Source organism: Schistocerca piceifrons, chromosome 4 (assembly GCF_021461385.2).
Source record: "Schistocerca piceifrons isolate TAMUIC-IGC-003096 chromosome 4, iqSchPice1.1, whole genome shotgun sequence".
Taxonomy (NCBI): Eukaryota; Metazoa; Arthropoda; class Insecta; order Orthoptera; family Acrididae; genus Schistocerca; species Schistocerca piceifrons.
The window spans coordinates 643,415,852-643,441,493 of NC_060141.1; positions in this window are offsets into that span (position 1 = coordinate 643,415,852).

A 25,642-nucleotide genomic window follows, 5' to 3' on the forward strand; every position below is an offset into this window, starting at 1 on the left:
GCAATTACACCATGCTGCGTATTATGAAACAAAAATTGGAGACATGCTCTATCCACTGACAAGTGTCATTTTGCTGTGTCTCTTCTATGTTTCGAACAATCGACTTCTGAAACACTGGAGATACTTGTGCATAACCTGAACTTCTACATCTATATTCTGGAAGCCACCTAATGGGGTACGGCTGAGGACATCTTTGATGCCACTATAATTTTCCTCTTCCATTCAAGAATGATGTTTGAGAGAACGACAATCAATAAACGTTTGTGCAAGCTCCAGTATCTCTGATCTTCTAGTAGTAGTCATTTTGCGACATTTGTGTTGTACGAGGTGGTACATTGTCTGACTCTTCTTCGAATGTGCTCTCTCAGAATTTCAGCAGTAAACTACTTAGTGATGCACAACGCCTCTCCTGTAATGTCTGCCTCTCACACTGGATGACCATCTCCATGACACATGAGAGCTTACCACGTGATCATTTGAAGAAATGCTCTCTTCCTCTATGGATCTTCTTTACTTCCTCCGTCAGTGTTATCTGTTAAGGATCCCATATTCACAAGCACAACTCAAGAAGTGTTTGATCAGCAGCTTCTTCCTTGGTTGAATTATATTTCTTTCACTGACTCTCAACCTGACCTGTATATGTCCTACAGATAGTTTTATGTGGTCATTTAACTGTAGGTCATTCTAGATAGCTACTCGTAGGTGTTTTACAGTAGTTACTGTTTCCAGTAATTTGTCACCAATAGTGTAGTTGAACAGTAGTGGTTCTCTTCGTCTATTTGCACGCAGTACACTAAGTTTATTCACGTTTAGGTTCACAAGCCAGCCTCTGCACTAACATCAGTACTTCTAAAGTGTTTCTGCTTTTCACTTCAGTTTCTGCCATTGCAAAGTTGTAGGCAACAGCATTGATGGTGAACGGTCTCTTGGAACTCTGACAATATCCAATAGATAATTTTTGTACACTGAGGACAGTAACTGCTCTATAACATTCCTTTGGGGTACTCCTCAAATTACATTTGCCATGTAGGCTATTGTATATTTGCACACTGAATCAACTAATGTAAATTTGTGCCAGAACAGTGATTTGAACTTGTGTCTCCTGCTCACTAGGCAGATGCACTAACCACTTCACCAATGTGGCACACCTCAGCTGGGTCGTGAATAGGAATTTGGAAACAGGAGACAGGCATGCTAGGGTAGTTCATCCAGTTGTGCAAAGGCACTGTGCTAGGACGCCATTGTGGTTGACACATCTTCCTAGTGAATAGGAGAGGCAAATTCGAATTCCAGCCATGGTACAAATTTTCATTCATCGCTCAGTCTGCATATATACATCAGACATGTTTAACACTGTTGTAACCGCGACCATAACGGTCGTGGGGTTGCAGTGAAGGAAAGCGCGGCGGGACCCACCGACAACAACACAAACGGGAAAGGACGGACAAGAACAATGAAGGACAACCGAGCGATACCTTATGAACAACAACACGCAAGAAGCAACAGAGTCACAAAAAAAAACACAAATCAACCACATCCACTAGTACACAGAACGAAGTAACGTAAACAAGCTGTCTGTAGGCGAGATGTCGATACACACAAGCAAAGATCAGACTGACCAGCTGAGCGAGAGGCAGGCGTTTAAATACATGATCGGGTATGCCGCTATTGGCCGCTGGGATCACGTGTTCCACCGTGGCGCCCTCACATTATACGTGGGCCAGGAGGCGCGCGCCGCCACGGCTCACGGCGTGATGGTGCAGAGACCTCTAGTGGCGTTCGACGTCCATGCTGCCTCGCACAGATTCAAAACCATGGCGCGCGGTACCAGAAACACTTGGAAAGGTCTCTGGAACCATATAGTTTCATTTGGCAATGTATTGTGTTATAACTGCAGTGAAGTACTGGAACCAGTTTGTATTTTGTTGACTAAATGACAGTATGAGACTGTATTGAATGCTTTCTGGAAGTCAAAGAGCACGGTATCAGCATCGACGCCTTTGTCTACAACACTTTGGATTTCACAAACGAATGCAGCGAGCTGTGTTTCCGAAGATATTTGTTTACGAAATCCATGGAAAAAGGGAAGCACTATTGAAGGACTTAACAGTGATACATTCTATCGGAGGTAAAGGAAGCAAATACTAATATTTTGTTGACAATGCGGTCACTTGCGATGGAGCTCATGGAGATGTGTCAAGGATGCAGAAGATAATAAGCCATTTTTTCCAGTGCCATTATCTTGGCATTCCTTTAATTGATTTAAGGAAACAGTGAAGTGTTATTCTTTTTTAATGCTTGTGTAAAATCGAATTCCTGCACTTCTGTTCTTATTGTCATCAGCTTTCAATATAGGAGGATCATCCAGAAAGTAAAGAACACTGTTGTATAACTAAATGAAAATGAAAGATATCGACATAAAAATTTATTTCCGAAGTTGCAATACCTTACCCTATTTTTAAATGTAGTCCCTACAACTGTCAAGGCACTTGTTGCAACATGGGATCAGTATTTCAGTTCCCTTGTACTTCTCTGCCACCAAAGATTTGAGCCATCAGACCTGTTTGAGGTCTTCCCTAGTTGAGAACTGTTTTCCACCCAAAAATTTCTTTAATTTCGGGAATAAGTGTAAATTACTTGGTGCCTATTCAGGGCTGTAAGGGTGGTATCCAATAATTTTCACTTAAGACGTAAGTCCTTACTGTATTCGGGTTGCACATAGTCGTGAATCAAAACACCTTTGCAGACAATATTCCATGTCAATGGCGACTCGTTCATTTCTCTATCACCATAAAAATTCTTTATTTGTCTACAAATTTCAGTATGCAAAATATTTTGTGGATTCATTAAACGAATGACAGTCCGCTCTTCACATTTGGCGCGATTTTCAAAGAGTGCCACTATTTTGAAAAGTTTATAGAACTTAAAGGCGTGACTGCTCGGCAACAGAACTCGTCTCACACTAAGATGGGGGAAGGAGATAACTGGCATGCTTGCATTCACGGTGGCGGGGGATCGGCACTGGATGTGGTACACAGTTGTACTTTACTTTGTGGATGACTCTCGTATGTATTTCACTATGTGAGTCCTGTTGACTATTACAACTTATTCACCTTTCACTTCAGAATGAAACTTTAACATATAAAAAAGGGTTCATCCCAATGTATTATGGGCATTACAGATCAGGTAGAAGCTGCACATAAAAGACTCAAATTATATAAACTTTTTGGTAATGACAATATTTGAAAAAAAACTTTTATCACACTTCTTCATTGGTGGGCACTGCTGGAACTTCAGGAGTCCAGAAGACTTAAGCCAGCCCACTTTCTGCTACGTTGGGACCTGCGTCACACTGCCCACAAGAATCTCCTGGACACTTAAGCAAAAATTACCAACTCACAAAAATAAACGTATAGATATTTATGAAAACTGCAATTCATTCCCGTTTGCAAACAAAGCACTCAATTGTGACACTGCACACAACAACATAATTTCATAATGCAACATTCTACTGCACCACACTTCCTGCCCCAAAATTAAGCAAGATTTGCTATGAAGTAACACATAACAGAATTGTTTTCAGAAGTTGTTACCATAAACAAAAAACATCTTTACTTACACACTTGGTAACAGACTAGTTCATTACTTTTGTCACTTCCTTATAGTTAGTCTGGCTTCAAAAGAAAACAATCTGACTTTTCCATAAAATTAAGGAATACTCACTCGTATATAGTTTAAAGACTGAGATCCACTGAAGGACTAAACCTTAAGCTTGAACTGACTCTCCATAAGACAGTCAAAAGTTAGGGCTCTATAATATGTGATGAAATCTCACAGTTGGGATCTTCTGTGACTTACTGAAGACATTTGATTGTTTCAGTTATAATGTTCTATTAGAGAAGTTATTTTTTTATAGAATGCATTGTTCAGCAGGTGCCTGGTTTAGTTCTTATTTAAGACATAGAATTCCGAAAGTTATGCTAGGCTGTCTGAGTAATACAATGAGTGATGCTACATCATCTGCAATGGGGAGAAATTAGACAGCAGAAAAAATCTTGCTGAGCAAAGAAGCACCAACAGATAAAATATAAATTAATGTTTTTGTGAAAATACTGGCTAGTTTTGCACAAATTGGCTAGCTTTAAACTTTGAAATAAACAAAGCACATCCAACATTTAGCATATTTTCATTCACTGGTGTCTTACGGAATAATATTTTTGGGCAGCTCCTCTCTTACGCAAGAAGTATTTGTTCCACAAAAGGAGACAATTAGAATTATGTGTGGAGTTCACATATATAAATCTCTTTGAGCATCTGGGAATATTAAACAGAATCTTGCAGTATATTTATACACATACAAAAATAGTCATCTACACTCCACCTGGGTTTGAGATTAACAAAGACAGTCACAAGTACAACACCAGAGAGGAAAATGATCTGTAATTACATATATTGAGTCTAACTTTGTCACAGAAGGGGTGATATATGCAGCTAAAAAAGTCCTTGACCATCTACCCATGCAAATAAAATGTCTGACAGATACCAGAAGTATTTTCAAAAGTACATCAACACATTTCTTCTGTATAACTTCTACTGTACCACAGAAGAACTCTTGAATAGAAATAGTCATTTTGACAGAACAAACATTTTAATGGCCAGCACAAATCCACAAAATATTTTTTCTTCTACTTTTTAGTTATTTATAGTCATAAATGTATTTTCTCTTTTGACACATTCCTCGTTATACCATTTGTTGTGAATATAGTTTATGGAACAAGTAATTACTGTAACTAACTAATTAATGTACTGTTGTATATGGTTAACAATAACTGAAATGCTATTTCATTTAGGTGAATAATGTTATGTGGCAAAAAAGGACTTATTCTACTTTGATTGAAACAGTTTCAAAAATGTTGGCTACTCTTTATTATGGAAGACGTGTTGTCAAATGTAATCACATCTACAGATCCAAATAAAATAACGTCTGTCTGTGTGACATTTAGCTGCCTGTTAGGTCCTTCAATAGCAAGAGTATAGCTGCAAGGACAATTCTGAGATGCAGTATGCCACTTTTTGTCTTCTATTATCATTTCGTTCACTTTAGGCATATGAGATACAGATGTAGTTGTTTCAACTACTCTTCAGCAATAAGACTAAAAAATGAAAAGAGTTAATAGTCTGAAAACAGTATATTAAGCAGAGTGAATTCTTAATTCAGCACCACGTTGTTTGTTTATTGTTCTTAGTTTCTATTCCACTTATCAACAGAAGGATGTCACAAGCCAAGTCACTGCTCTTCAATCTTTATTTAAAAAATAACAGAAATATAAAAACTAAATTTTAAAATATTCCTAACTAAAAATCATTAATGATTTAAGAAATCTGGAAAACAAGAAAGATCCTGAAGAAATGGAAAGTGTCTTTAATATACCCATTACACAAGAAGAGCAGAAAGCATGATGTTGACAATAACAGAAGTACATCTATTTCACCAAATGGAAAAAAAACCTGTTCTGTATACATTTCCAACTTCATGTCCATAATATTCCTCACAGGTTAATGAATTCCCAAAATGTACCGTAATTGATATTGGTTTCAAAAAAGTTTTCACTGTTTACAGAAAAATCCTAGACAAAGCTGTCCTGAATTTGGAGTTAAATCTAACTTGGCAAACCTAATCCATGAAACCATTACATACACAATTCCTAAAGTAAACTTTATAGGCAAGGTATGCTGACCTTCCAAACTAAGTCAAAAACTTATCTCCATTCCTTTTAACTGTCATCCTGAGAAAGTTGTGGGAAATTTGAATGAAAAGCTCAAAGAACACAAAACATTCCCACTCATGCTGGGAAGAAAGCTAAAGATTTGCAATAACTTGTCTAGCTTTTAAAGATTATTTTCTCATTTTCTTTCTGGAGGTCTGAAAAAATGCAGCAATACAAGTCAGTTTCCTGGAAGGGCAGCTGACATGATAGGCTTAGAAATCTCTGTAGAAGAAAGAAAATACACGTCAATTATAAAAAAGCGCTCCAAAAAAATTTAGGACACTGTTAGTCTAATAAAAAAAGTATAGAAATTCAAATATTTTGGGAGAAAAAATCCAAGTAAACACTTTTAAAAAATCTGCTGTAGTAAATCTAAGAACACTTATTAAAAAAAGTGCTTGTCTGAATAACCTAAAATGAAGCAGTACAACACAGTACTGAAACCAGAATGCCTATTTGCCAGTGAATATTTAATGCTAAACTATAAACTTGAAAAATTTGATTGGCCGCTGTGACCGAGCAGTTCTAGTGCTTCAGTCCAGAACCATGCTGCTACTACAGACACATGTTCGAATCCTGCCTCAGGCATGGATGTGTGTAATGTCCTTAGGTTATTTAGGTTTAAGTAGTTCTACGTGTAGGGGACTGATGCCTCAGATGTTAAGCCCCATAGTGCTTAGAGCCATTTGAACCATTTGAAAAATTAGAATAATTACAAACAGGAATTATAAGGAAAACATTAGGCCTTCTACAGCCTTTAGAATTTGTAGTGTACAAAATAATATGTTAACAGCTTTGCCACAGTGGTAACACCAGTTCTCATCAGATCACCGAAGTTACATACTGTCAGCCTTGGCCAGCATCTGGATGGGTGACTGCCTGGGTCGGCTGAGTTCTGTTGGGATGTGTGGTGGCTCCAGTCATGAAAACTGACAATGGCCAGAAGAGCGGTGCGCTGACCACATGCCCTTCCATGTCCGCATCCAATGAAGCCTATTGGTTCAGGCTGACATGGTGGTCGATCAGTAACATTAGACCTTTCAAAGCCTGTTCAGACAGAGTTCAGAGGGTACAAAATAATATAATTTATGAGAACATAGCAAACATATCAGAAATAATAAGAAAGAGATGTTTGCTATTTTTTGTACATATTTGTTGAACTAATGAAACTAAATGAATCAAATGAATTTTCATGTATCTCTGACAACAAAGATCAACAATCACCAAAATTCAAGAATTCTAGAAACAGTTGGGAAAAAATGAGGATACAAATGTTTAGGAGGAAAGTTTAAAAGTGGAATGTTTCTGTGGGTGGAAGGAAATGAAAACAGCTGCCAAACTGATCTGAAGAAAGGAGAAAGAAACAGAAAATGGAGAAGGTATACTAGAATCATTATTTTGAAAATGTTCTTTTTATGCTCTGTGATAATGGTGATGCTAAGAGCTCTTGGTAACTAAAAAATGAAGAATTTAAATGAGAAAGGCGACTGGAGAGTGTTTTATATTAAGAAATCTGTTGGTAGCATATTGGGGAAGGACCTGTTAGGTGGGATATAGGGCTGAAAAGACTGATAGGATTTCAGTTAGGCAGAAAGAGGGAGGGTTGAAGTCTTAATTTGTCATAAGACAGATGTTGTAGTTTGTTGTTGACAGTATAGGTAGATCTTAGGACTTGTCTGATGGTCTAGGAAAAGGAAGCTGGTTAAAATTGCCCAGGAGAGCATATTTACTGTTTGGAGATGATATAAGTGGCAGAAGATTGTGTTTCTCAAGTATAGGGGATACAAAAGAGCAGGGCTGGTCATGGCATGCCAAACTGCATGCAAGGTAGATGTGCAGATCACGTGCAGGTCAAGCATCAGATTGTCTCCGCTTTGCTCAGTTTATCACAACATTCCACTCAGTGTTGAGATGTGTCATTTTTTAGTCAGGAAGACTGTCTGCTGTCCAGCAGAATCATTGTGTCAGTGCTGGAATGCTTTGGTGTTTGTTCATGGTATGAAGGGTCTTCACAGATCCAGTGACTGTTTACATAGAAACAGACAGTTTAGCTGTCTATTCTCACAAGCCTTTAAAAATTAATAAAAATGATGGAAGAGAGGGATGACAGTTCTCAATATCTATTATGTGATTGCATAATTGATGAATACTGCAGATTTACTGTGAAACAACATTACAATACTATGCAGAAAGAATTTAAAGATTTATTTGACAATGAAACAGCAAAAAATTACAATGATTGTCAGACAAGGTTCATTGTCTGTATGTCAAGAAGCACTTTGTGCTACATTTGACAGCATGGAGCATGTGAAGAAACTGGTGGTACAAAAAGTAAAATTTCTGAAGTCACACACATTATTTCACTGACAGTTACAACAGTTTTTGATGGAACTGAATGAAGAGTGTGGTTACTTTATATTTTACTTCAAAGTGTATTTGTTAAGGTAATGGTCTAGACTGGAATGATTTTTCTATTTAAAATCTGCTGCTGTTGAATTTATGGAGGAAAAAGGAGTGCAAAACAGGGTATTACAACATCTGGAATGGATTGCAAACATCAGTTTTTAAGTGGAATTGACTGACTGAACCCCACAGTAAGACTCTTCAGGGTGACAAAGAACTTATTTCTGATTTGATGGGGAAGCATTTAAAGAGAAAATTACATCATAGAAGGGACACAGTCTGACAAACACAGTCCAGTTGCCTAAGCTCACTGGTGTTAAGAACAATGTGAGGTCTGAGGAATTCATTCAGGCCTTGAAAGAATTAAAATGATAATTTTCTAAAAGTTTTGAGGACACTGCCAATCTTACATCTGTTTTTCAGCTGTTTTTGACTCTGTTTGCTGTTTCAATTGAAAGTTCCCATTTGTCTGTACAGATGTAGCTGATTGATCTGCAATGTAATTCCCATTCTAAAGACAAATCCCTTTACACTAAAACTGTCCAGGACTTCTACATCGTTTTCCGCAGGTAGAGTTTCCATGTCTCCATAATGAAGCTGCAAAAGTGCTACAATATTTTGACAAACAAGTGCACATGTGAAAAACCTTTTCCTCATTATGAAACTAAATAAGTCAAAATTATGTAGCAAACTGAGTACAAAAATCCGTGGAAATGCCTGTGCCTGTCTGTATACTGGTTGTTAGTGCCAGATAAAAATTATGTCTTCATTGGGCCAAAAATAATGAAATAAAATTCAGAATTTGTTGAGAAACATGAAATATGAAACCAAGTTGTATGCAGTGTGACTACATTGCCATTTAAACATGACATGTTCACAGTTAACCTGCTAGTTATGTATGTAACACATTTCATATTGTTTACTGGTTAGATAGACATGATCTAGGCCTAAATTTTCCAAGTGATAAAAATTTAAAAACCTGACCAAATATGCCTGATAACAAAAATCCTCTACAAGCAAATTAATTACAATTTCATTTTTCTGTCATTGTATCTCTAAATCAGTACAAAAAAGCAACCACCACACATAAGACCTTTGTGTCATTTTTTGCTTACACACAGCGAATCTATCATCCTTGACAAATTTAAAACATTCTTTAAACTTAATTATTCTTTCTAAACTGACCATGAGTGAGAATTGTGGGAGCTGTTATAGGGTAGTGAGTAGAGGGATTTGTTGCCAATCTTGTAGGAAATATTTTCACTGGGGGGGGGGGGGGGCTGCAATGGGGAGAATGTTGGGAGAACAGAAGAGGCTCTCTCCTGGAACTGCAGTGTAAGGAGTAGGAACATTTTGATTGGGGAACAGGAAAGGAAAATCTGTGCCCTTCAGGCACAGTTGGAGGAAGCAAGGAAGGAGCCTGTAAGATTCAAGGGAGATATGGGGGAGGAGGGTGGTTGGAGGATAGGAAGAAAGAGAACATGATCTGACAGTTTCATCATCAACACCAAGTACAGGTATCATCACAGCCAGAGTTAAGTGGAGAAGAGCCTCAGGTAGAACGAGGAGCAGGAAATGTGCAGCACACTTCAAATCACAGTCAAGAAGCCTAGGAATGTACAAAGTGTTAGGAAGAAGAAAGTGCTGCTGCTAGGTAGTACCCATTGGCAAGGTGTAGGCCCTCAGTTACAGGAAACCAGGCCACCAGTACCTTCAAGTCAAATGCAGGGCTAAGTCATGTGATAGAGGACCTAGGGTTTTTATGTAAGGACTTTACAAAAGAGGACCATGTAGTGATAGTGGGTGGGGCGGGAAACAGTTTGGACAGGGATGGGGCATATGACATAGGTGGTGACCTGGACAAGATAGCTTCCCTGACTCATGGCACGAATTTACACTTTGTTGAGCTGTTCCAGTGTCATGATCAACCACACCTTGATGGAGCTGTGAGGCAAATCAATGTGGGGTTAGGGATGGCTCTCAGGACAGCCAACTTTGCTCATGCTTCTCTGGTGCCTGTTGGGCCTATCAACAGATGGAGTTTCACTAGGCATGGCCTACACCTAAACAGAAGTTGGAAGGGAAGATTGGTAAAGCTAATTCATGAAAGTATAGGGGGTGGATCTCGAGCCACACATAGTCAAATACCTGTTGCCATAGGTAGGAAAAGTAGGTCCTTTTAGAATAAATCCAGACAACGGGTTCCCCTGCCTAAAGAGTATCTCCAGCACTTTAAAAAATACTGAAACAATCACTCACAAGACAGATTTTAACACCTCAAATGTCACATATACCAGTTGTCATAAAAGAAAAACAAACCATGGGAAAGAGTAACATGGAGCTTTTCACAGACTTAACAATCCTCCATCAAAACATGCAATCACTAAAAAATAAAATACAACTGTTAGAAGTTGAGCTCCAATCTTTGAACTGCACAGTAGTTTGTATTACTGAGCACTGGTGTAGAGAAACAGAAATCCAACATGTAGTATTATCATTAAATGAAAAGGCAAACTCTTACTGCAGAACTACTTCAAGGGGTGGAGGATTGTTCATTTACATCAGAAAAGGAACACAGTTCAAATCAAGACATGACCTCAATACCCTAAGTGAAGACAAACACTTTGAAATATCAGCTGTTGAATTAACAGGGCTTGATAACACCAAGAAATTAATCATTTTGTGTGTGTATAGATCTCTTAGTGGTAGTGCAGACACTTTTTTTCAATAAGTTAACAGAAGTTCTAGATAAAGTCTCAACTACAAAGGTCAAAATAATTCTGTGTGGGGAGATTACATCAACACTAATATCATAAATGAATCCAGCAGCACCTTCATAAACATCCTTCGAAGTTTTGGCATGTCCCTATTGGTCAATAGTGCAACAAGGGTTACCACAATGACTTCATCAGTAATTGACCATGTGGCCACAAATATGGACAGGAAAAATGTGATGTAGCTGTAAAATATCTCAGACTATCGACCATCTCTGTCAAATAACAACAGTAAGGTCAGGCATCCAATCATTCTCTAAACCACACGCCTACAAATGACATCTGTCAGAAATCAAAATAAAAAATTTTTCAAAAGAACTAGAAAAACAAAGCTGGGATGAAGTGTGAATATGAAATACTCTAAATTCTCCACATTGTTTAAATTGAACTTTCGAAAAGCATTTGCAAAAGTATGCATATCTGTATCAACATGTCACAAAAACAGATGGATAACAGCAGGTATTAAGGAAGTCCTCCCAAACACTTAAACACCTCAGTTCCATGAAAAAGATTTGCAATGATCCAGAATTCTTAACTTTCTATTGTAGATACAAAAAGATCTGTAGGAAGGTGCTGATTGCTGCAAAAAAAAGTCATTTAATGACAAAATAATATATAATGCAGAGAATAAAAGCAAAGCAGTCTGGGATGTTATAAAAAAGGAAATGGGGAGAGGCAAACAAATGCAGAATAGCATACTGTTAAGGGAGGGGGATAAAGTAATAAATGATCCACAGCACTTAGCAAACTATGTTAACAAACATTTTATAAGTATTGCAGAGAAATTACAGCAAAAATTCCCCCAAACAAATATAACACCTGTAAATAATGTTGAACTAAATAAAATGATCTTACTTCCAACCATATAGAATGAAGTCAGTAAAACAATTCAAAAATTAAAAAATAAAAGGTCAGTAGGCTTAGATGAAGTACCAATGTGTGTACTGAAACAATGCATAGGGATTATACAAGGTCCCTTAATAAATGTAATAAATGAATCCTTCACATCAAATACATTTCCAGAGCAGTTAAAATAGGCAAGAATTGTACCTTTACTTAAGGAAGGTAATGCAGAAGACATAGAAAATTACTGGCCCATTTTCCTGCTGTCACCAGCCTCAAAAATAATAGAAGCAATTATGAAAGACAGATTAATGAATTACCTGAATAAATACAATCTTTTAAGCAAATCACAGTCTGGTTTCTGAAATGGCAAAAATATGGAGTCAGCTGTAGTAGAATTCACAAAACTTGTACTTGATGCTCTTGATAATGATGAGTGCATCACAGGCATATTTTTGGATCTTTCTAAGGTGTTCGATACATTCGACCACAAGATTCTATTAAATAAATTGGAATCATTAGGAATGAGAGGGGTAGCTAATGACTGGTTTCAATCATACGTAACAGATAGGGTACAAAGAGTAGGGGTAACATATATTTCAAATAGATCTAAACATTTAGTAAAACACTTATCAGAACCAAAATACGTTATAGGGGTTCCACACGGTAGCATATTAGGACCAATACTGTTCCTGATATACATCAATGACTTTCCCTGTAGTGTTACTCATGGTGAAAAACTCCTCTTCGCTGATGACTGAGAAAACAAGCGAACTCCTTGCCAGAAAGCAAATGAAACTCTCAAGGAAGTTTATGATTGGTCAATAAGTAGTAAAGTAACATTGAACATAAAGGAAACTAATGCTATGAATTTCAGTTTGAAGAGGAAAAATTACGATGTTAAATTAAATGTAGATGGCATCTCTATAGACTGTGTAAAAAAAGTAAAACTTTCTAGGGTTGACTATTGATTCTCAGTTGAAGCGGTGTGAACACACAAAGATTGCAAACAGAATGTCCACAGCATGCTATGCCATTGTAATCCTATCATCAGTGTGTAACATGCAGTGTCTTTTAGTTACATATTATTCATATGTACACTCTATTCTTAGCTATGGCATTCTTTTTTGGGGAACAAATGCACAAAATATGAACACAATTTTCAAACTCCACAAAAGAGCCATAAGAATAATAACCAAAACTACTAGTTGAACTCATTGTAAAGATCTGTTCAGACAACTGGGAATTTTAACTGCTCCATGTGAATACATTTACCAGTCAGTTGTACAAATCAAAAATAACATTGGTAATTACTGCACGAACAGCTCTGTCCATGACCATGCAACAAGATATAGCCTCAACTTACATTTACCAAGAAAAAATAAACATAACACTCAAAACTGCATTTTCTACCCAGGAATAAGACTGTACAGTAAATTACCAAAAGAGATTAAAGAAATTGCGAAAATACACTTATTTAAAAATGCAGCTAAAAAATACCTCTTATGCAATACATCTTATACATTGACGCATTACTTAGTTAAAACAGAGTAGGGGTTTGATAAAAATGTTATACAAATAAATAATAATAATTATTATTATAACGTATCCAACATTCAACATAACACCTTCACTTTATTTTTTTCCTTCTTTTTTTTCCTTTCTAGAAATATTTACCCCCAAGCTATGCATGGCACAATACTAACATCTCTTCCTCTTCTGAGCTCAACATCTCACTCATTATGGAGGGATGCTGACTCAGTTTTTCAGGATAGCAAATGGGAAGTTGCGGTACAGAAAGTGGCCCAGTGATCACCAGTGTGTATGTGTGTGTGTGTGTGTGTGTGTGTGTGTGTGTGTGTGTGTGTGTGTGTGTGTTTGTGTGTGTAGTGAGTGAAGTGTTATGAAACAATGTGTGTATAGTGTGTTCAGTGACTGATAGTGAAATATGAGTTAACAATGTGACATTACATTATTTAATAAGTTATTTGTAAAAAAGTATTGTATAGCTGAAGTAATTCTATTGATTGTCTCTACTAGAAGTCTGTAAATATATGTGTATATGAATTAGCTTATTTTAAATTGATGTAAATTTGTAAATACTTTGACATGTCCTATATACTTGTAAAAAGAGACCTATGGATGAATAAAGCTACTACTACTACTACTACTACTGCTACTACTACTACTTATTCCAATCTTCTAGTAGTCCACCTCCTCCTTCCACCTCTTCCTGTCCATCACCTCCTCTCCCAATTTCTGTACCTCTCCCCCCCCTTCCTCCTCCCCGCCACTCTATCCATATCCTCCACCTCCCACTCTCTGACCATCTCTTGCAGCCCTACTCTCTATTAATCTGCTCTTCCCCCTCTGTCCACTTGCTCCTTCTCCCTCTATCCATCTGCTCTTTCCCCCTCTGTCCATTTTCTCCTCCACCTCTTAATTCCATCTCCTCCTCTCCCTCTGTATCCATCTCCTCCCCCCTCTCTCTGACCATCTCCTCCTCCCTGTCTCCCTGCCCTGCTCTTCCCTCCCCACTTCTCCCTGTTCATCTCTTCCTCTCTCCTTCCTCTGTTTATCTCCTTCTCTTTTCTCCTACCTCTGTCAATTTCCCAGAACCCCTCTCTCTGTCAATCACCTCATCCTCCTACTTTGTCCATCTCCTCCATCTCTCTTGCTGTCTGTCCATCTCCTCTTCCTCCCATCTGTCTCCATATTATCACTCCCACTCCAGTAGGAGGATGGTGGTTCTTATGCCCACAGTATTTCTTTCCTCACTGTAACATATGTGTACCAAATTTGGATGAAATTGTTCCAGGGGCTTTGCCCACATACACACTTGTCAAATATATTTAACACATTTCACACACATTTATATACATATTTCATGTGTACCTCTAGTGTAGTTTCCTTTCCATGCAGCTCAACGTTTATGATACAACATCTCCTGAACTACATGCTGTACAAATATATAATCTTGCAGGTAAATCCAATAATACATGTAACTGCTGTCTGCTAAATTTGTTGTGAATGGAGTTAGTAGTAAAGAAGTAAAAAAATGTAACATCTTACATAATGTGGCAATTTTATTCTCATTTCACTGTTTATGATGTCATATCTCCTGAACTGTGTGTCAAGCAATGGTTAATTTTTCTGGTACATTCAGTAATATATGTGAATACTGATTGCAAAGTGTGACATGAATACAGTTAGTAGTAAAGAAGAAATAAATTAAAATGTCATGCTTCATGTGGCAGTTTTACTGTTCGAACTGCATCAGTATTTCTGAGGAACCTGGATCATGACCTCATGAAACCACATCTAATAGAAAGAGCCAAAATTCAGAGTCTTCCCAACGACATACTGCTGTACCTTCAAAGGTATCGGACAACATCTGAGCACGTTGAGAAGCACTCGGCTATGAAACGAGGACGCTGTGTTATTTGTGGAAGAGCCAAGAATATTAACACAACAATAAAGTGTGATTCTTGTAATAGTTTTTTTTGTGACTGACAATTCGCAATTTTTCACAAACACAACTTTTATTTATGTAAGTTTCCAAGGTTGATGACTGAAAAACAAAAGAAAGGTAACAATAATGCTGCCAGTAAAAGTCTCCTAATTGAGGCAAACAAAAATTCACTTCTAATTTTTCCCAAAGGTTCATGGTAACACACACACACACACACACTAGTAAAGTCCACTTCAGAGACAAAGGCATGATCTTCAACGGTCGAGTCCACAAGGTCTGTTTCTGGAGTGAACTGAACTTCAGGGCTGGTTCTTGCCGCTAAATAGCTGTCTCAAGCCAATCAGGTTTTGGTGTAGTGATACTTCCTGCAGGCCCTGGCTCGAGCTCCACCTGCAGGAAGTAGTGCTCGGAATGTCTGTTTCCATTACCTTGTATGTAAATAGATGGTGTTTACCATGGTGCTTTTGGTATGCCTCGGACAGAGACAACCTTGTCCTCTGTGGTGTAATATGGGTTGCCAGCCCTCAGGGACTACCTCAGCTCTGGCATAACACCCCTCCCCCCTTGGAAAAGCTGGTGCAGCACGGGCGACTGCAGGATAGAGAGTACCAATACAGCCCAGTGCTGTAGGCTTATCTGCAGCTAAGTCCTCCTGAAGAAGGTGGTGGAACTCGGCCGCTGGAGAGTAGGGTGCCACCTTCCATGTAAGGTGGCTGGAACACCGAAGCAGTGGAGGTTGTGATATGACATCAGGCTGGGTAAGTGGTGTAGGGATGTCCAAATTGTCCAACCGAGGCAGCGCCGAAGAGGGGCTGGGAAGTGGGTTCAGGTGATGGTCCCGGAGCCGCCTCGGGTCCAGAGTGTGTGACGGCACAGGGCTGGCAGCCGATGTCTGCTGGCTATTTCTGGGAAGATCATCCACCAACTGAGGAGAGGGGATCAACATAGGCCCCAAGGAAGGGGCCAGAAATGGGAGAGAGAGAGGAGCCAGCATTTGGGGCTGCAGCTGCTCGAAGAAATGAGGATGCAGTTGGTTGCGGTCATGCGAAAACACCCTGTCGTCCAGGCATATGTCAAATAGTTGTTGAGCACTAGGCTGGATAACAACCCCTCAGCTGGGCTGGGACCTGAAACCACGAGCCTACACCTTGGAGCTGGAGGAATACCGGGAAGCGCTAGGCAGGGCATGATGTCCAACCTGCTGCAGGAGGAGATGGACTAGGGTCCAAGGCTGGCAACCATGGAGCAGGTCAGCCGGACTCTTGTCACCCACCGGCGTGGCCCTGTAGGTACTGAGAAATAACACAAGAGCTTCTTCCGGAGAATGGTCCTCCATGTACTTCTTCACATGAGTTTTAAAACTGCGAACAAGGGGCTCTGCTTCTCCATTGGATTGGGTATGGGAAGGAGGGGTAAAGGCATGGTGGATACCATTATTCTGATAGAATTTGGTGAACTCTTGACTGCAAAACTGCGGGCTATTGTCAGATACCAAGGTGATGGGAAGGCCTTCAATGGAAAATATTTTTGACATGGCCATGATGGTATTCTCTGTGGTGATAGAGGAGAATCAGAAAATGAAAGGGAAGTGTGAGTAGGCATCCATGATGAGCAACCAGTAAGTGCCAAGGAAGAGTACCGCAAAATCCATATGGATGCGTTCCCATGGATGGGAAGCGGGACAGTGTGGGAAGGGCCTGGGTACACTGCTGACAACCCCAGACCATGTGCTCCATTTCCGCTGTCTTGCCTACCCTGAAAACCTGGCAATGATGGCAACGATGGCAATGAGTGAGGGTTTTCGTCTGGGCAATCCCCCAGTGACCTTGATGTAAGACATGGAGAATCCGAGACCACAGGGAAGTTGGTACAATGACTCATGGTCTGGCATTATTTTCTGCATGGAGGAGCACCCCGTTGATGGCCACCAATTGATGGCAGATGGAGAAGAAGAATTGGAGGTCAGCCTGGGTGCAAGGTGGAGGAAGCATCAACAACCATAGTGAACATAGCAGTGTATCAGTTGCAGGAGCAGATATGCCGTCTTCTCTGCGGCCATCCTCTCAGCTGTGACTGGAAATGCAGCTAACGCATCCTGTATGTTGTCATTGACCTGAAAAATTAGGAGGTCCAACGAATCGAATGCCAAATCCTGGCCGGAGGGCAGCTGAGTCAAGGCACCGGCATTAGCATGCTGGGAGGTGGGACGGAAATGGACGGTGTACGTAAAATGTGAAAGGAATAGGGCCCATCACTACAGGTGGTGAGAAGTCTTCATGGGTAACTGGGATGACGGGGAAAATAAGGCCATCAGGGGCTTATGGTCAGTGATTAAGCAAAAAGATGTATTGTAAAGGTACAGGCAGAATTTGGTACAGGCAAACACGGTGGCTAGGGCCTCCTTCTCAATTTTGGAAATTTGCATTGGACGTCTGTAAGGGATTTAGATATGTACGCCACCGGTCATTCTGATCCATCTGGTAGACGGTGTGACAGGACATCCCCGACACCATTGCCTGAGGTGTCAGTAACAAAGAGGAGAGGAAGAGAGGGGTTATAAGGCATGAGACATGCCACAGAGTGCAATCTCTGCTTTAAGGTTTTGAAAGCCAATTCACACTCAAGGGACTAATGAAAAGGCATGTTCTTTTGGCATAGTGATGGAGGAGTGCCTCCATGTAGGCGGCAGACAGAATGAACTTTCAATAGTAAGCAATTGTACCCAGGAAAGACTGCAATTGGTGGATGTCACGCAGATGAGGAAGGGCTGTTACAGCAGTGATGTGGGAGGAGGTAGGTGATATGCCATTGTGGGAAATGAGGTAGGAGATAGCAGGTTGAAAAAAGGAGCATTTAGCAAGGTTGAATTTTAGGCCCACAGTCTACAAGAACAGTAACAATTGTCCCATATGACTGAGATGTTCATCCGCGGTATGGCCAGTGACAATGACATTGATGAAGCAGTTGATAAAACCTGGCATATCCTGCAAGAGCTATTCCAAGTAATGCTGAAAGATGGCCAGTGCACTAGGGATGCCATGCGTGAGGCAGTTCAACCAGAACTGATGGTCAAGTAAGGAGAAGGCTCATCTAAAGGTATTTGGAGATAGGCTTCGGCAAGGTCGATCTTCGAAAAAAATTGTCACCCTGCGAGCTTGGAGAACAGGTCCTCGGGATGCGGAAGGGGATAGTCTTCAACCTGTAGCTGAGGGTTAAGTGTAGCCTTGAAGTTGCCACAAACTTAAAGACACCCATGTGGTCTCTTGAGGACGACAAAGGGTGTCGCCCATGAACTGTAATGGACCGGAGTGACAACTCCCTCCATGGTGAGTCAGTCCATTTCTTGTTGAAGAGGCTGCTGGAGGGCGTGGGGAACCTGCTGGGCCCAGAAGTACTTCGGGTGGGCAGATAGTTTCAGCTGGGGTGACACATGAAAATCTTGAGCACAGCCGACGCCCGGCGAGAAGAGGTCCTGGAATTTCATGCACAAGGTATTGGTTGCCTGAAACTGAACCTGGAAAGACACCAGATGAACATTGTCGTCAATGGCAAAGCCAAAGACCTGGAAGGCATCCAACCTAAAGAGATCTGTGTGGCCGCATTGTTGACCACAAGGAAGGTAACTTCCCAGTGAACTGTTTTATGCAGGACTGACCCAAGAGGCCAATCACTTGCTTATTATAAGTAAGGACTCACCGAGGTATGGGCGCCAGGAGGGGGGGGGGGGCAATCTTCACATAAGAGGAATAGTTGATCAGTGAGATTGCTGCTCCGGTATCCACCTGCATCTGCAGTGGCCAACCATTGACCTGAATGTCGATCATCAGCTTGGAAGATCCCAAAGACTGCGCCTGGTTGATATCCATGGGTATAGGCCCCCAACGGTCATTGGGCAGATCAGGAGGAGGCTGCCGAGATCAGCAGACCAAACTGACGTGTCTGTTATGGGTACACACTGCACAATATGCCCACCTGTCAGGGCAGCCTTCCCGTGCATGGTTCTTAAAGCAAGCCAGGCAGGACAGCAACCAGAGGGGCTGGCAGTGCTGGTGAGGGTGCGGAGGCCTCTGTGCATCGATGGTCTGCACTGGACCTGTGGAGCCGTCGGAGGGTGCTAATTCCTTGACAGGGCAGTTGCCCTGACAACGCTGTGCAGAACAGGACAGTCGGCGCCGGTCATCGGAATGGATGGCAGCAACATCTTCGACCTCTTCCAGTGATGCGATGGGCTCCAAGGCGTCGTAGTCGCAGAGGGGCACCACTTCCCCCAAGGAAGCGTAATGCTTGTTGGCCACCATAGATACTTCGTACTTGAATGCTAGATCAATGAGATGGTCCAGAGTAGCATCATCAAGTCTGAGGGTGTCACGCCAGAAAGCCACGTCAGGGCCTAGATGAGATGGTCGTGGACCATCTCATCCACGTAAGATTCTTTGGAGATTTGTGTGTTAAAGTGAGATTTCTGGCTGAGACCTTGCAGTTCTGCTACCCACTGGCGATAGGATTGCCCAGCCTTCTTGCGACACTGGTAAAATTCTACACAGACAGCCAACATGAGGAACAGTCATTGGTAGTAAGCCTCAAGAACCTCACAAATCTGGGAGAAAGTCAAAGAATCCGTAGGTCGAGGTTGGAGTTTCATCAAAAGAAGATACAGTTTGGATTGGTTCCTGGAAAAAAAGTAGGAAAGACAAGCAGCCTATTGGGCAACCTGGTGGATTCAAAAATGCTGCTGGAGCTGCTTCTCCTATGTTTCCCAGTCTTCAGCATGATCGTTGAAAGTGGGAAACAGCGGGGGCGTTGGAATCGGGCAGTTGTGCAAGTGTTCCATAAATAAACCTTCCTATGTATCATGAGATTTCTTGCAAAACTGTTGAAAACATTGTAGTAAGTCATGCACACTTTGAATCAGCTGCTTAAGTACAAGTTCCACCATGAGGAAGACATGTGCAGGCCCCTGCCCATTACACTCGGGCACTACATTCATAGTGCCCCTGCACATCACACTTGGGCACTACGAATGTAGTGTGTGGCCATTAAGTTCAGAATGTGGGTCTCACAATGTGTGTGTGTGGGGGGGGGGAGGGGGGGGGGCAGATGCAAGGGAAAAATCCCTACAGTCACACTATCCTCTGTGCCCTCGGTGGCTCAGATGGACACAGGGTCTGCCATGTAAGCAGGAGATTCCAGGTTCGAGACCCGGTCAGGACACACACTTTCAACTGTCCCCACTGATGTATATCAATGCCTGCTGGCAGCTTAAGGTCTTGATTTAATTATCTTTCATTCTATAGAGCTGCATTGTCACTGATGGTATCTGTTCTTTTGGACATGTCTGAAAGAACAGACACCATCTTCATACAAATACCTATCATGTCACATATGGTGCCCATATTGAACCTGTGTCAGAGAGGTAAAAAATTTCAATATATTTATATAAAGGATTCTAAAATGTCATCAGGGGGCCTGAGAATGTATATATATTCTTTTTGGACACCCTGTACAAAAAAATAAAAGATTTACTGATACCTTAGAACAAACAAGGTATTAATGAGAATGAATTATGTTGAGCTAGTTAATAAGCCTACATAAAATACATAACTAATTTTTTTGCATCGTCATTCTTCTGATTAGTCTGATGTGGCCCACCATGAATTCTTCTCCTGTGCCAACCTCTTCATTGCAGAGTAGCACTTGCAACCTATGTCCTCATTTATTTGCTGGATGTATTCCATTCTCTGTTTTCCTCAACAGTTTTTACCTTCTAAAGCTCGCTCTAGTACCATAGAAGTTATTCCTTGATGTCTCAACAGATGTCCTGCCATTCTGTCCCTTCTTCTTCGCAGTGTTTTCCACATATTCCTTTCATTGCTGGTTCTCTGGAGAACCTCCTCATCCCTTGCCTTAGCAGTCCACCTACTTTTCAATAATCTTCTGTATCACCACATCTCAAATACTTTGACTTTATTCTCATCTGGTTTTCCCACAGTCCCACTACCAAACAACAATGAGCTCTGAATGTGCATTCTCAGAAATTTCTTCCTCAAATTAAGGCCTATGTTTGATACAAATGGACTTCTCTTGGCTACAAATGCCCTTTTTGCCAGATCTAGTTTGGTTTTTATGTCCTCCTTGCCCCATCCATCATGGGTTATTTTGCTACCTAAGTAGTAATATTCCTTAACTTCATTTACTTTGTACTCAGCAGTCCAGGTGTGACATTTCTTGCAGCTCTCATTTCTGCTGCTTCTCATTACTTTCATCTTTCTTTCATTTACTCTCAACCCATATTTTGTACTCATTAGACTGTTCATTCCATTCACCAAAACCTGTAGTTGTCCTTCAGTTTAACTGAGGATAGCAATGTCATTGGTGAATCAGATCATTGATATCCTTTTGCTTTGAATTTTAATCCCACTCTTCATTATTTCTTTTATTTCCTTCATTGCTTGTTCAATGTATAGATTGAATAGTAGGGATGAAAGACTACATCCCTGTCTTATACCCTTTTTAATCAGAGCAGTTCGTTCTTGGTCTTCCAATCTTATTGTCCCCTCTTGGCTATTGTATGTATCATATATTACCCATCTTTCCCTATAGCTTACCACTATTTTTCTCAAAATTTTAAACATCTTGCACCATTTTACATTGTCAAATGCCTTTATCAGGTCAACAAATCCTCTGAATATTTATTGATTTTTCTTTAGTCTTGCTTCCATTATCAGTTGCAATGTCATAATTGCCTCTCTGGTGCCTTTACCTTTCCTAAAACCAAACTGATAGTCATCTGACACATACTCATTTTCTTTACGACTATTCTTTATATTAGGCTTGTCAGAAACTTGGATGCATGAGCTGTTAAGCTGACTGTGCAATAGTTCTTACACTTGTTGGCTCTTGCAGTCTTCAGAATTATGTGGATGATGATGTTCTGAAAGTCAGATGGTGTACTGCCAGACACATACATTCTACACACTAATGTGCATAGTTATTTTGTTGCCACTTCTCCCAATAACATTAGAAATCCTGGTGGAATGTTATCTATCCCTTCTGCCTTATTCAATCTTAAATATTCCAAAGCTCGTTTAAATTCTGATTCTAATTCTGGATCCCTTATCTCTTTGATATTGGCTCCTTTTTCATCTTCTATCATGCCATCAGACAAGAGGCCTCCAATGTACTGTTTCCACCTATCCACTCTCTCCTCTGCATTTAAAAGCGCAATTCCTGTTGCACTCTTAATGTTACCAAACTTGCTTTTCATTTCACTGAAGGTTCACTTTTCTATTAGCTGAGTCAGTCCTTCTGACATCATTTGTTTTTTTGATTTCTTTGGATTTTTCATGCAGTCATTCTGCCTTAGCTTCCTGCACTTTCTATTTTTTTATTCCTAAGTAACTCATTTTTCTGTATTCCTGAACTGCCCTGAAGATTTTTGCACTCCCTTCTTTCGTCAATCAACATATACAAACAAATATAACTGAAGTATCCTATTAATCATTAATACAAGCAACTTTTTATACAGAAGTGCGCAAATTATTACTAATGATAAAATCAAGAGTGAAAGGTTTGAATAGGTACTGAAGGACTGACTTTGTTTGTTATGTGTAATAGGGAGACCAAAGAAGTCAGTCATATTCTATCGATGTTTGAATGTAAACTTCATCTTAGTCAGTGTTATCATCAGCCTCCTGATATCCATTACTGGATAAAGGCGTCCTCCAGACTTCTCTATTCATTATAGTCTTTGGTGCATGCATCTATGCTGCTCCTGCATGTTTTACGCAGTCTTCTATCCAATTACGGCCCCCTTCCTGTACATAGTAGTCATCCTTTGTAATAAAACTTAATTTTATAATATAATTTGTCATCTCTGTGGTTAACAAGGTAATTACTCAATAACAGAATGTCACCCAATTACAGATTTTACTTCAGTCTGTCTCATGGATGCACATTGAAGAACATTTTTAAAAGATAATGTCAGCAAGCAGAGAGCCCCTACCTAATATTTATTATTTTTATTTCTCTATTTTATTTTTAAGGTAATCTACTTAACAGACTTTGTAAGGTGGCATTATTTTACAACTTACAAACCACGTTTACAGTCAGTATGACATAAGCAAGTCCCTTCTATGATAGAAAAGACAGGATTGTGCTTGTTCATTAAAGACATGTATGGGACTGACATCTTCTAGTACACTTAATTTATTGTATAATGTCTGCATGTTGGGTGACGGGGGAATAAGCAGAGCTGTGAAACTCATGGTAGAATGGAAGGATACAGGAAGCTTACACATTCCTTCGGACGATGGGACAGCACAGCCGCTTCCATTGCTAATCCCGGAATCCACTTGTGAGCTGGACTTCCTGCAAAACAGGAACACGTGGCAGGCATGCACATGTGAGAAAACGGCCTTGTCAGCCAAAAACACATAGCAGCAGGTATTTGCGTACTTTCCTACAGACATAGAAAGAACTTCCAGACACTTCAATCTGGATTCTAAGCTGCGATTGGTTGGCCTTCACAAATGAGCACCTTCCAGAAAGATGCTTCGCCTCCAAAATTTATAGGCGAGAAAAGACTTTGAGTAGCAAAAAGAGGAGAGAAGTAAAAAAGGGGAGTGGTTGCAGGGTTGTGCAGCAGGAGAGTCATCTTGGAGGTCCATGGCAATCGATGGACATCTTTGGCTGTAATTTTGGTGAAATACAATTTTGCTATTGTCTTGCTGAGGTGAGAAGTTCTGCGGTTATAGCTTCTGATCATTACGGTGATCTTGCTTGTGCACCGGTATGTAGGAAAGTGAATTTACATTGGTGAATCACGTGTTCCGCTCCATTCTGCACTGAGGTTTCAAATTGCTCATTGAGATAGTAGTTCCTTCTTGCTATTTAGTACAATGGGGGATGTAAGTTACTCTGTGCCTAATCACAGATTGCGAGTACATTATAGACAAAGCCAGACAGTTTAAGGGCCAGTATTAATACAGGGAGAACCAGAGATTTGAAATCATTATTAAATTTCTTTAAATTGTTTTTATGATGAATAAATGTGTTAAAGTCATCACATTTATCCTTTAGTAGATATTTTCCTGTACCAATTAATCTTCTCTCTTGTGTGCATTTTATAACTTATTCGTTAAAAGGGGGACTGGATTTTATTGACTTATCCTGGGATTCTATCGTATCCATAGGATAAAATTAGGAAATGGGTAGGTTATCACATGACAATTTATATAATTAATGAGCATAACGGGATGTATAAGTCTCAGGGTGACATCAGTAGCGTTAAAATATTAATTGCATAAATTATCACTTGTACGTACTCATGGCAAGTCTCTACCATCAATAGCCAGTAGAAGACGTGGAGGTATGTTAGATATGGCTGACCCTGCAAGGATGAGTTTCTGTGAATCCTGAGAAACAGTCAGCAAAGTTTGGAGATGTAGCAATTTGAAATCTCAATGTGAATAAAATATCTGCAGATTAATTGTGATTTCAGCTTTGTTGAATAATTTATGCACACATGTGTGCATTTTATTATAAATAAATAAATAAAATAAATAAATAAATAAATAAAATAAATTTTATTATAAATAATTTAGTAATAATAGCATCTGTTGTTGTGCTTGAGCATCTGCTCACTGGCTTCAGTGTCTTAGACTAATTTGTTAGAGTTACTGCCATGCTTGAGCATTTACTTGCTGGGTTCGGTGCTTTAGTTTAGGTTGTATGAAATAGTGCTGTGCTTGAGCATCTGCTCACTGGCTATAGTCTTGTTTTACGTATGTGTTTGTATATATCACTGCCTGGTCACAACATTGCCTTAGGAAAATTAAGTGATTATTAAATTATTTACTTGTATGTGTCTTAGTGACAATTTAGTAATTATTTGTGTGAGGGAAATTTGTATGTGAGTAGTCTTGCTAACAAGAGCTAAAGCTCATTTAGAGAAACAGGCAAATACTGTAGACAGGATTAATAGTGAAATGCCAGAGGCACATGGGAGTAAAGAAAATCTGTGGGACGAAACAGAATTGAGACTGCTGGGTGTGCAGAGAACAGATGAGATAAATATGGGGGAGGAGAATCTGATAGTGTGGAAGAAACTTGGGAACAAGTGGATGCAGTAGTAAAAATCAGAAACAATGGTGTAGTTAGCCCATGTGGACACAACAGCTCCAGTAATTACTACAACCACCCACAATCGAATGCATTGGCAAGCAGTAACGTATCAGGTTTTAGTACTTATTGTAGACATGAAGAGATTGATAGAACACAATACCGGTATGTCCACACTTGTTGCTGCTCCTATAATGTCACACCCAGATTTGTCTCAGGACTTTTGCATGGCAACGGATAGCTTAAAGGCAGGATTAGGGGTG